The sequence below is a fragment of the Balaenoptera musculus genome, chromosome 3 (genome assembly GCF_009873245.2).
Source record: "Balaenoptera musculus isolate JJ_BM4_2016_0621 chromosome 3, mBalMus1.pri.v3, whole genome shotgun sequence".
Classification (NCBI taxonomy): Eukaryota; Metazoa; Chordata; class Mammalia; order Artiodactyla; family Balaenopteridae; genus Balaenoptera; species Balaenoptera musculus.
In genome coordinates this window covers 152,429,534-152,441,499 of record NC_045787.1, presented here as the reverse complement: position 1 = coordinate 152,441,499, position 11,966 = coordinate 152,429,534, and positions in this window count along the sequence as shown.

The following is an 11,966-nucleotide window of genomic DNA, read 5'->3' as shown; positions in this document are numbered from 1 at the left end:
GCGGTGCGCCTAGGCCCTGCTGACCCAGAACTGGCAGGCCTTTAGCTTGTCCCTCACTGTAGCCTCTTGACTCCCAACTTTTCCCTTTGAAACTGGTGGTTGCCTGGCTCTGGGCCAGTTTCCCACTGCTCTTTGTGCCCCTGCAGTTATGAATTCCTTGGGGCCTGCCTGCAACCCAGACTCCCTCTGGGCACTTCCAAGCAGGTGAGTTCTGCCTCTTACCCTGCTAATGGTTCAGCTGCTTGTGCCTGGAGACAGCAACTCTGGCCCCCATCTAGGAAGGAGGATGGAGCCCAATGGGCACAGAAAAGTTCTGCTTTCTCGCCAGACCTCAGGCTGTGGGCCCTTCCTCCTCTGTTCTTGCTTCCCACAGAGTGAAAATGCCCTTTTGTGTTGGGATTACATGCCAGCTCTCAGCTCATTTTGCCTTCCTGTAGAGTTGCTGGGATAGCACTTGGAGGTGGCCAGTCCTTCCATCCATCTGCACGGAGCTTCTTAACCTGTGGTCCAAGGATCCAGAATTGGTGCCATCCAAGAGCTGAGAAAAAAAATCCTTCACTTTCACTAACCTCTAACTGAAACTTGGAATTTCCTTCAATTATGAACGGAGGCAGCAAAGTCCAGCAGAATTAGCAGTGTTTGCGACTGTCAAACAGAAATCACAGGTATTTTCATACTCACTACAGGTGTTGCAGACACTTCAAAATAGCAGTTATGTACTCACTACTGCCTCATGTTTCTGGTGTTTATTAATCCAGAGTCATTACTTCTAATGTCTGTTTTATAATTTAATAAGTTAGTAAAGAGTCACAGGTATTTCTATATCACAAATTTGTATCTGTTTTTATATTTTGATATTTGTGTTTCAACGTTAGAAGTCTTTTTGTAATGCAACATACTTTATTTTATGCATTTCAAAACATGGTTCTAAGCAGGAGTCCTTCTCCAGATGCTCACGGGTGTCTCTGGCACAGTGAGAGTTTGGCAGCCCTAAAGGCTCACCTCATTCCTCCACTGGTCTTTCCTTAGACACCTTGTTACCAACCAGGTTTCTTGGACCGCTTAATCAACAGAAATTGGTAAGAGGCCAGGCAAGAAATTCAGGCAAGGCTTTATTGGGACTCAGTGTTGCAGCAGGAGGGAACAAAAACAAGTAACAAGTTCCCTTGCTCGCTCTCTGAGGTAGAGGTGAGCTGGTTCCTTATATGGGGTGAGGGTAGGGGTGGCTTAGGTGGTCTGCCCACCCTCTTGGTGGTGCTGTGTGCAGGGTGCATGTGCAGTACCCTGCTTTTGCTCCTGGTTCCTCAAAAGTGGCAGTTGGGTTTTTGTCATTCATAATTTGCCCCAACTGTCCATGCACACGCAGTTATTTATAGTCCCTTATACTTTCTTTGTATTTTGTTGCTTGAGGGGGTTTGTCCAGGTGCAAACACTGCAGCAAAGGGTCCCAGGTCCCAAGTTTTAGGTCCCAGCCTGTCTTATTCCCCCCGAGGGATTCTACACCCCTTATTCATAAGGGTTAAAGTGATCTCGGGGTGACAGCAGTGTGTGGCGGCTTGAAGTGAGATCTTAGTTCCCTACCGGAGACTCAAACATGGGCCACCTGGGTGAAAACCAGGAATCCTAACTGCTAGACCACCAGGGACTAGTGGCTAGAAGCAGAGCCCTGGCTCTTGTCTTCTTTGAAAAAAGTATTTTACGAAGTGACTGAGGCTGTAAAATAGGCACGGAGTTTATTAGAAGCACAGTATGTGTGGGAGAGCACACAAAGAAGCAGTTTATTTAGGACAGAAGCAAAGTGGAGCTACACACTCAGAGAAGAGTGTGGGTGTCCTTGCTAATGAGGAGCGCACTAAAGGGGTGGCTTAATCATTTATGTAGGGGCAGTTTTCTTTGTTCCCTTTGGCCAATTGCCTTGCTCGTTGCCCATATCTGAACTGACTCAAGGCTATCCCCGATGTGCACACGCATCTTTTAGCCAAGATGGATTCCAGTGGGAGGGTCTCTGGGAGGTTGACGAGACATATTATGGGCTAGTGCCCCCTCTCTTTTTGACCCCTGAGGAAACTTTTCTGTGCATGTGCAGTGGGGAGCATTCTAGGCCTCAAGAATGAAAGATGTGGTCATCTTATTTTTTTACTCCAGCAGAGCTTAGTTCCTCTCTGCTCCTGCTGTTAACTTTTTCTTTTTAAATTTTTTTATTATTATTATTTTAAAATTTATTTATTTTTGGCTGTGTTGGGTCTTCGTTGCTGCACGCGGGCTTTCTCTAGTTGCGGCGAGCGGGGGCTACTCTTCGTTGCGGTCGCTCCGTGGGCTTCTCATTGCGGTGGCTTCTCGTTGTGGAGCACGGGCTCTAGGCACGTGGGCTTCAGTAGTTGTGGCACGCGGGCTCAGTAGTTGTGGCTCACGGGCTCTAGAGCACAGGCTCAGTAGTTGTGGCACACGGGCTTAGTTGTTCCGTGGCATGTGGGATCTTCCCGGACCAGGGATCGAACCCATGTCCCCTGCATTGGCAGGCAGATTCATAAGCACTGTGCCACCAGGGAAGTCCCTTCCTCATTGTTTTAAATTAGCTGAGTCCAGAATTCTCTCTCACTTGTAGCCAAAGGCATCCTGTTAGTGTTGGAGGGTCTCCTGCAGAGGTGGGGGGTGGCTGTGGCTCACCATGGGGACAAGGACACTGGCAGCAGAAGTTTGCGAAGTACTCCTTGGCATGAGCCCTCCCAGAGTCCGCTATTAGCCCCACCAAAGAGCCCGGGTAGGCTCAACTTTTTCTTGATATGTCAGGGGTAGCTCTAATTGCTCAGCCTGACAAGCTCCAACTGCTCAGCCTGGGGCCCATCTATCTCCTATGTTAAAGGAGTCAAAGGTCTCCTGAAATTTCTTCCTGCTGGACAGGGGCCACAGACCCTACCCTAACCTAGAGGTGTAGAAGTCCCTCGCTGACTGTTCCAAGGACCTGTAGGATTTGGGCTGCCCTCTGCTGGAATGGGTTGAATTCCTTGAGCCATCATGAGCCTTACTTGAAATTGTTGGAGCCTAGAAGACACAAACTTAACCAAAAGGTTAAAGAAACAAGGGCCAAAAAAGAGAACAATAGCCACTAAAGGGCCTAGGAAGGGAAGGAACCAGATTAACTTTGGGAGGGCTTCCTTAACTGTTGACCAGACAGTAGAGGCAATATCGCCCCTGCCAAAACTGTGAAGCCATTCTGCTTGGGTGTATATTTCCTTAATATTAACTTCTACCTGTCCTGTTGCATTGATCCAGGTGCAGCAGAAGTATTAGTTATTGTACAAACTCCACCTTGTTCTGCCAGAAGATAGTCAAGAGTTAGACAACTGTCAAGAACTACATTAGCCAAAGAAAGAAGAGAGGTCTTATGTCCTGTTAAGGCCTGACCTGTCTGTTCCATCATATAACCAAGCTGTCTGGTGAGATTACTTGGTGTTGTTTCATGATAGGTAAAGCCTCCCCATGGAGCTGCCGGTCCTGTGGCCAGCGCTGCCCCTGCTGAGATCATTCCTAGTGCTCTCTGGGTTCAGTGGTGAGCTGGAGTGGTCCTGGTATAGATTAAAAAAATCCCTCATATTCCTGTAGCCCCTAGAGTGTACTCTCCTATGCAGTGGACATTATCAATGCATTTATAGGCCATAGCTTGGTTGGAAAAAGGACAGGGCCTGGCCATAATTCCATAACACATATTGGTTTGGGTGCCTGCAGAGGAAGACAAACCCTTCAGGGATGCAGACCTGGATGTCTGTCTCACAGTTGTTAAGAGCGGACAGTCCTTGAAGGACATAACTGTTGTTAGTACTTGAATAATTAGGGGACAGCAGACCATTATGTTGATAATTAAGCGTATAAAGCTCTATGATATTTTTAACAAGATGGTCGTGCGTGATCCTGCTGGTACCATCAGAGGGTTGCACTCGACAGCAAAGAATCCCACAGGTGGGTTGAATTGGATTGACCAGGTGGATATGACATTTCCTTTCCACCACTCACATTCCCCTTCTGTGTTGTTTAGGGGTATGGGGCCATAATTTGAAACAGGGCACCAGTGAGTAAGGTTGTAGATACAGTTTATCTCTATAGAGGAGGTGTAATTATATCTTGGGGGGTTCGTGGGACATGTGAAACAAATGCCATTTGTGCAATTTAACATAGCGTGCCCCACACCTCACGTCCAGTTGTATGGAGGAGTCAGGTTAAAGCATTGGAATAGCCCCCTGGAAGGTGCAAGTGTGACCAGCAGAGGTCGTGGGGGTGGTAATTGTCCCTGATTTCGATAGTTAATTACTATTGGAACCAGCAAGTTCAGGGGAAATGCAAGAGGAGGGCCAGTAGCCAGCTGGGGGTGTTGATGGTACATCTAGCATTCTTTGAAATGCTCTCCTTAGGATATGATTCTGGAAATGTTGATAAGTGAGTTTTCTTGCCATTATCCCCTATTTACAGGGACTAGTAAGGTAGACAGAGTCAATAGGAGCATTTCTGTAGTGGACTGTTACCCTTAAACCCAGCACAGACAAAGGAGCTGCTTCCCTGCTGGGGGTGGCTGAGCAAAGTGGTAGAAGGCAAGCCAGAGTTACAATAGCAAGAATGGCACACAGGAGTCCAACCCGCCACATCATTTTACTTATCTGTCGATGGTGCCTGTCTTCTGAATAGGTATCTCAGATTTTCCACTGGCTCACAGGTGTAGTTAGTGTTCTTCTGTTGTGACCCGTGGGGTTTTTGGAGGTAAAAGCTTTAGTCTGGACAAATGTACCCAACTAGCTATCCCTTGCAGTCTGACAGCAGTGGGGGTGGCTAAAATTACTTTATAGGGACCCTTCCATTTTAGCCATAGTTGGTCTTCGGGGACCCTTCTTTCCAGGTGTTAAGAAGAACTTGGTCCCCGGGGTTTACTTGTGAAGGAACTGCCCCTTCCACTGTATTTTTAGAGGGAGCTGGCAGTGCCTTGTTGGCATAGTCCTCGACTGCTTTCTGAACTTGTCCTAGATTAATAATATATCTCGGGACTTCCCTGGTGGCACAGTGGTTAAGAATCCACCTGCCAATGCAGGGGATGTGGGTTTGAGCCCTGGTCCGGGAAGATCCCACATGCCGCAGAGCAACTAAGCCTGTGTGCCACAACTACTGAGCCTGCGCTCTAGAGCCTGTGAGCCATAACTACTGAGCCCACGTGCTGCAACTACTGAAGCCCGTGCACCTAGAGCCCCTGCTCCGCAACAAGAGGAGCCACCGCAATGAGAAGCCTATGCACTGCAATGAAGAGTAGCCCCCGCTCGCCACAACTAGAGAAAGCCCATGTGCAGCAACGAAGACCCAACGCAGCCAAAAATAAATAAAATAAATAAATATATTAAAAAAATATATATCTAAGGGTCTGGTTCACTTCCTTATCTAGCAGAATGTCAGTAGTAAGAAAAGGCCTCCTATAGGTCATTTCAAATGGGCTAAGACTCAGACTACTCCTCGGGGCTACATGGACCCTGAGGAGTGCAATAGGAAGCAAGTTGGTCCAGGGTACATGAGTCTCTTGGCAGAGTTTTGCTAAGGTTTCTTTAAAGTATGGTTCATTTTCTCTACTTTCCCTGAAGATTGGGGGTGCCAAGAAGTGTGTAGCTTATAGTCTATCCCTAGGGCTGTTGTGAGCCCTTGTGTGATTTTGGGTATAAAAGAGGGCCCATTATCACTCTACAGGGACTTTGGAAGTCCAAACTAAGGAATTATTTCTTTTTTTTTTTAATTAGTTTTTTCTAGAGATTAAGACTTTAGGGCTTCCCTGGTGGCACAGTGGTTAAGAATCCACCTGCCAATGCAGGGGACACGGTTTGAGCCCTGGTCCGGGAAGATCCCACATGCCACGGAGCAACTAAGTCCGTGTGCCACAACTACTGAGCCTGCACGCTACAACTACTGAAGCCCGTGTGCCTAGAGCCTGTGCTCTGCAACAAGAGAAGCCACCGCAATGAGAAGCCCACGCACTGCAACTGAGAGTAGCCCCTGCTCGCTGCAACTAGAGAAAGCCCGTGCAGCAACGAAGACCCAATGCAGCCAAAAATAAATAAATTTATAAAATAAAAATTTACAATAGCCAGGACATGGAAGCAACCTAAATGTCCATCAACAGATGAATGGATAAAGAAGATGTGGTACATATATACAATGGAATATTTGCCATAAAAAGGAATGAAATTGGGTCATTTGTAGAGACGTGGATGGATCTAGAGACTGTCATACAGAGTGAAGTAAGTCAGAAAGAAAAACAAATATCTGTGGAATCTAGAAAAATGGTACAGATGAACCTATTTGCAAAGCAAAAATAGAGACACAGATGTAGAGAACAAGTGTATGAACACCAAGGGGTGAAAGGGAGGGTGGGATGAATTGGGAGATTGGGATTGACATATATACACTACTATATATAAAATAGATAACTAACGAGAACCTGCTGTATAGCACAGGGAACTCTACTCAATGCTCTGTGGCGACTTAAGTGGGAAGGAAATCCAAAAAAGAGGGGATAGATATATGTATACATATAGCTGATTCACTTTGCTGTATGGCAGAAACTAACACAACATTGTAAAGCAACTATAACCCAATTTAAAAAATAATAGTTCAATTAAACCTTACAATTATGTAGCATGACAACAAAACTATCTGGAAAGTAGTCTTAGTAAATACAGACCTCAAAACAGAATCAGAATTTGATATCCACTGCAACACAATCTTTTTCGCTCTAAAATTACCCTTGTTTTTCCCAAATACAGCCAAATTACAATTTATTTGATTGCAAATTAAGTCTGATTTCAATAAACTTGACTTGATTACTTATGTAAGTGTAATTGATCACATAGGTTATTTTAAATTGATTGTGCTGGAACTTTTCATAAGGAATCTCAGACTAAACCTTTAAAAGGCCGCTCAGCGCCAGGAAAGCAATGCCAAGGACTTATCACAGATTTTGCCTTACGGATTTGGATGAATTCCTCCCTTTTTGAGGTCTCCCCAAAATACTTTGAGATTCTTGCACCTGTTAGGAGGTGGCCTTTCTTATTTACCTGAGGAAGCTGCTGGGAACCTCTGAGTTTCCCATTTCTGGAGGGATCAGGTAGAGGGAAAGGTAAATGTTTCAATTCTACTTTGGGGTGTAAATTACCAAACTGCTGTAAATTATAATTAGCTTGAGGGGAAGCATTTCCTTGTATCTGGAAAACACAGAATAAAAGCCAGTAATATCTCAGACAAAACTGAAAAATTGTAACCATATCCATCAGTTCACTCAATCCCATTTAGCAGTTTTATAAGGCCATCACATTTACCCAATTTAGGGGTATGATATGAAAGTTACGAGAAACCTGTACTTGTCAAAAAGCTCTTTCTGTGAATCTTCTTGAAGTTGAAGGATTTTTTGCGAACCATCAGCTTAACTGTCTATGAATGACAAAAGACTTAAAATTAAGGCACAGTTGAACACCTGATCACAATGCAATTGACAAAGAAACTTGGTCATAACAACTAGAATTATGACTGATAACACTTTATCAGGACATACCAGATTTTTAGGACGTCCATCCTTGGGATGCTCCAGGGGCCCTTGAAGCATCCCAAAGTTAGCTGGAGGTCAAAAGAACTTTAATTAGAATTTGCTATTTGGAAAGTCTGTCAAAAATATCAACAAGTTTTAAAACACTTGGTCAGACAGGATCACAGGTCACTTTAATACTTACTCATTTAACCAAAGTGACAATAAAAGATTTCAAAGGGCAAACGGAACAAATTATTTAAAGGCAAAGAAATTCTCACAGTCTGTTATCAAAAGCAGCGTTCCAAGAAAACTTTGTTCTCTTAAGAGAGAGGGAAACCAAATCCTGTACCAGTCTACTCTTAAAATCCATTTTCCTAATTAAATTGAATCCAATCTTAGAAAATCCTGACCACATACAAAATTCTTTTCCCAATGTTCCTTTTCCAGCAAACCTTTTCCAACTTTCTGTATCGTATATTATTCTGTCCCTCATTTTCTTTTTCATTCAGAAACAACCAGCTCTAGGACAAAATCACCTTTCTTTTTCCTTTTAACGAAATGCATTTCCATTCCTCATACTTGCATTTACTGAAAACATGTTTCCCATTTTCCTTGCATACTGAAATGTTTTCCTTATAATTCTTAACCTTAAAGTCTTTTTCTTTTTTATTTAAATTTATTTAATTTCTTTATTTTTGGCTGCGTTGGGTCTTCGTTGCTGCACACGGGCTTTCTCTAATTGTGGTGAGTGGGGGCTACTCTTCGTTGCGGTGCACAGGCTTCTCATTGCGCTGGCTTCTCTTGTTGCGGAGCACGGGCTCTAGGCGCACGGGCTTCAGTAATTGTGGCACGCAGGCTCAGTAGTTGTGGCTTGCGGGCTCTAGAGCACAGGCTCAGTAGTTGCAGCACACAGGCTTAGTTGCTCCGCGGCATGTGGGATCTTCCCAGACCAGGGCTCAAACCGTGTCCCCCTGCATTGGCAGGCGGATTCTTAACCACTGTGCCACCAGGGAAGCCCTAAAGTCTTAATCTCTAGAAAAAACTAAGAAGCAAGTAACTGTAAACTGTTTGTCATACCAGCATTTTCTGGTTGGAATATCCCATAACCTCTAGAAACATGCATCTTCCCAAAGCACTATTTCTTTCCTCAGTGTGGTACAAGACATGTACCAAGACATGTCTAATAAACCCAAACATTTAATTTCCCTCTTGTAAGATAAAAGTAGGTAAATTTAGACCTGTATAGCAATTAATGTTCCAATATTTTATCTTATTTGAAATGGCCTGGATATGCAATGAATTCCTATCATTTAACTTAATTTAGTTTCAAGTTATCAAAATTTGGAGAAACTATTTTAGATGCACATTTCCAAAATATAATTATTTCTGTAGAGTTTACCAAAAAGCTCTTATCTCAGTTACATTTACTTAAAAGTTTAATCATATCCGGTTATCTTCCTTGTTGACAAATTTTATAACAGAAACAATATGCACTTATTGACTTTCAGTAACCCTAGGTACAATAAAAGTATTATACTTAATGTTGATGACTCTAAAGACAGGTCTGTATTAATTAAACCTACAAGTTTAAGCTAACTTTAATCCAGATATTAATTCAATACTGAGTATTTCCCAGATCACACGAACCTGAACCTGAAATGTATTCTGGTGAGTTTCTTTTATATTTCTGAGAATTTATATAAGTGCTTAATTTCCTTTAAGCCAATTAAATATAGCTCATTTACAGGTTGATTTTTACATGAAGACGGCACCAGAGACCACAGTTTTCCTGCTTGAGTTTAAAAAGGCCTCTTTTTTTTTTTTCCTCCTCAGTCTTGGGGGCTACAGATGGATCAGATAGTTCCTGAGAGCTCAGGCAGAACAGTTACATTTTAAAAGCAGGGGAGAGAAATGCAAGCTCCCTTCTCCCCCTCTCCCTTCTTTAAAGTCCTACTAAGTAATCCAAGGCTGGAGTCTCAGGCAACGTGAGCTGTGTTTGTATTTCAAGGCTTAAGTGCTCGACCCATACCCACAATGAGGCAGAGACTTGCGGGAGTGGTTGGACAGACAAAACTACATAAAACAAATATCCTTTTACATTCACTGACTCAGACTCAACATGTACCAATGACAGAAACTTAAAGACACAAACAAGAAACAAAGACATGGTGTTATGGCGAGGTGGCCTCTGGAGGACTTTGTCCAGCCCAACTCCTCTCTCAACTGGCCCTTCTGCCAGCCAGAGTTAGGAACACAAAACAGAAAAGTATGGGGGGGGGGGGTCGTGAAAAAGGTGAGCCAACAGGGAGTCTCCAAGATGAAAGGGATGGGAGTACAGGTATGTAGACCAAGGGAGAGGTAAAGGGAGGAGGGACAGAAAAGACTGAAAAAAAGAGAGGGATTGCCATTTCAACCTGCCCCCTGTGGGTGTCTATACAGGCACCAGACTGTGTGCTTCTGGAAAGGACCAGTGAAGGAGGGAGCACCCTGTCCATTGCCCACCAGGGTGATCAGGCCTGGAAACCAGTCAGTTGTAAGTCGTCTGTGGGACTCCAACCCACAGGTCAGACTCTCACCCACACATTCACCAGTATATAGAAATCTGCTGCTTCAGCCTGTTCCCTCCCGACAGGACTTCTCTTGGCAGCAGGAAAATAAAGGTGAGCATATTGCGACGATAAGACTTCTAGCCACTACAGGATATGAGATTTGAACTTCTGTCACTCTCATAAATCTCCCATTCAGGGAGAGCCTGCTGGACCAAGATCTGCATGGCATGAGGGGAGCCTCCCACCTCTGTCACCAATCAAGGTGAACCATTGCCGGCCAGAGGGAGCAGGTCTCACGAGCTGAGAGGAGTGATGCTGTAGCTGTGCAACATCCACTCTCTCAGAAGGATAGGCCAGAAGTAGGAGAGGACGGAGAGAGGAGAAGACGGAGAGAGAAGTAGATATCAGGAGAGGAAAGGGACAAAGGGGAGGGGGAAAGCAGTGAGGGTAAAAGGACAAAGGGGAGGGGCAAAGCGTTGCTTGAATGAGGGTACTGAGGTCCTCAGGGACCAGGAAGGGAGACTTACCAAATGTGACACTGAAACGAGGTTCAGGCAGCTGCTTGTCACCAACAGGGAAGCTGCATTCAGTGGTCCTGGAGGTGCCCACATCCTCTCCCAGGAGGGAGACAATGTCCCTTTGTGGAGTCTCCACAAAGTGTGTTACTGACCAGGGTTCTTGAACTCCTTAATTAATAGAAATTGATAAGAGACGAGACAAGAAATCCAGGCAAGGCTTTACTGGGACCTGTGTTGCAGTAGGAGGGAGTGAAAACAAGTTAACAGTTTCTGTTGCTTGCTCTCGAGGCGGGGGCAAGCTGGTTCCTTATATGGGGTGAGGGTAGGGGTGGGTCCAGGGGTCAGGCCTGAGGGGCGGCTTAGGTGGTCTGCCACCCTCTTGGTGGTGCTGTGTGCAGGGGGCATGTGCAGTACCCTGCTTTTGCTCCTGGCTCCTCAGAAGTGGCAGTTGGGTTTTTGTGTCTTGTTATTTATAACTTGCCCCTGTGCATGCACTGTGCATGCACAGGCAGTTATTTTTAGTCCCTTATAGTTTCTTTGTATTTTGTTGCTGGAGGAGACATCTGTCCAGATGCAAGCACAGCAGCAAAGGATCCCAAGTTTCAGGTCCCAGCCTGTCTCAACCGCATTTCCTTATTCATTCATAACAAATGTTCTGAGCGTCCACCTGTGCCAGATCATGCTTGAGTCACTGGCGACATAGAAGCACTGTGCACTGACATTGACCTAGTCCCTGTCCTGCCAGAGTCCCATCTGCAGCCACTGTGCCCAGTGCTGGGAAGGTAAGGTCCATGAGGCTCAGAAAGCTTATAATGTGGGGAATTACCACACAAGGACAGAGGGCCTCCCTGGGTAAGTGAGGTTAGCTGTATGACCCAGGGGAGAAAAGGTGTTGCCTCAGTACAGGATTGATTAGCATAAGCAATCAGTGCCAGCCTGGGTAGAGCTCAGTGAGAGAGGAGGTCTGGAACCGACAGGGGCAGAGCAGAGCCTAGGATCTAGCACACCTCGTCAGGGATTTGGGTTTTTACTCTTGGAACTGTGGGATCCATCCAAAGCAGGGAGAGGAGTGGGGGCTGTGGTGGGAGTGAGAGTCATATTTGCATTTTGAAATGATCGCTTTGGCAGGCATGGAGAAGGAACTGGAGAGAGTAAGAGGAAGCAGGAAGACCAGCCAGGGCTGTTGTCGAGAAGGGGGTCCAGAATGTGCCACTGTGACATAAAAATTATTTTGAGCTGAAGGCATTCGAGAATAGTTCTTTTTTTTTTTTTCTCCTGGAACTTCCTTATCTGCCTAAAAGCAGAGCCTCCCCAGAGAATTCCAGTGTCCTAAGTCCCCTCCCTGGGAGCAAC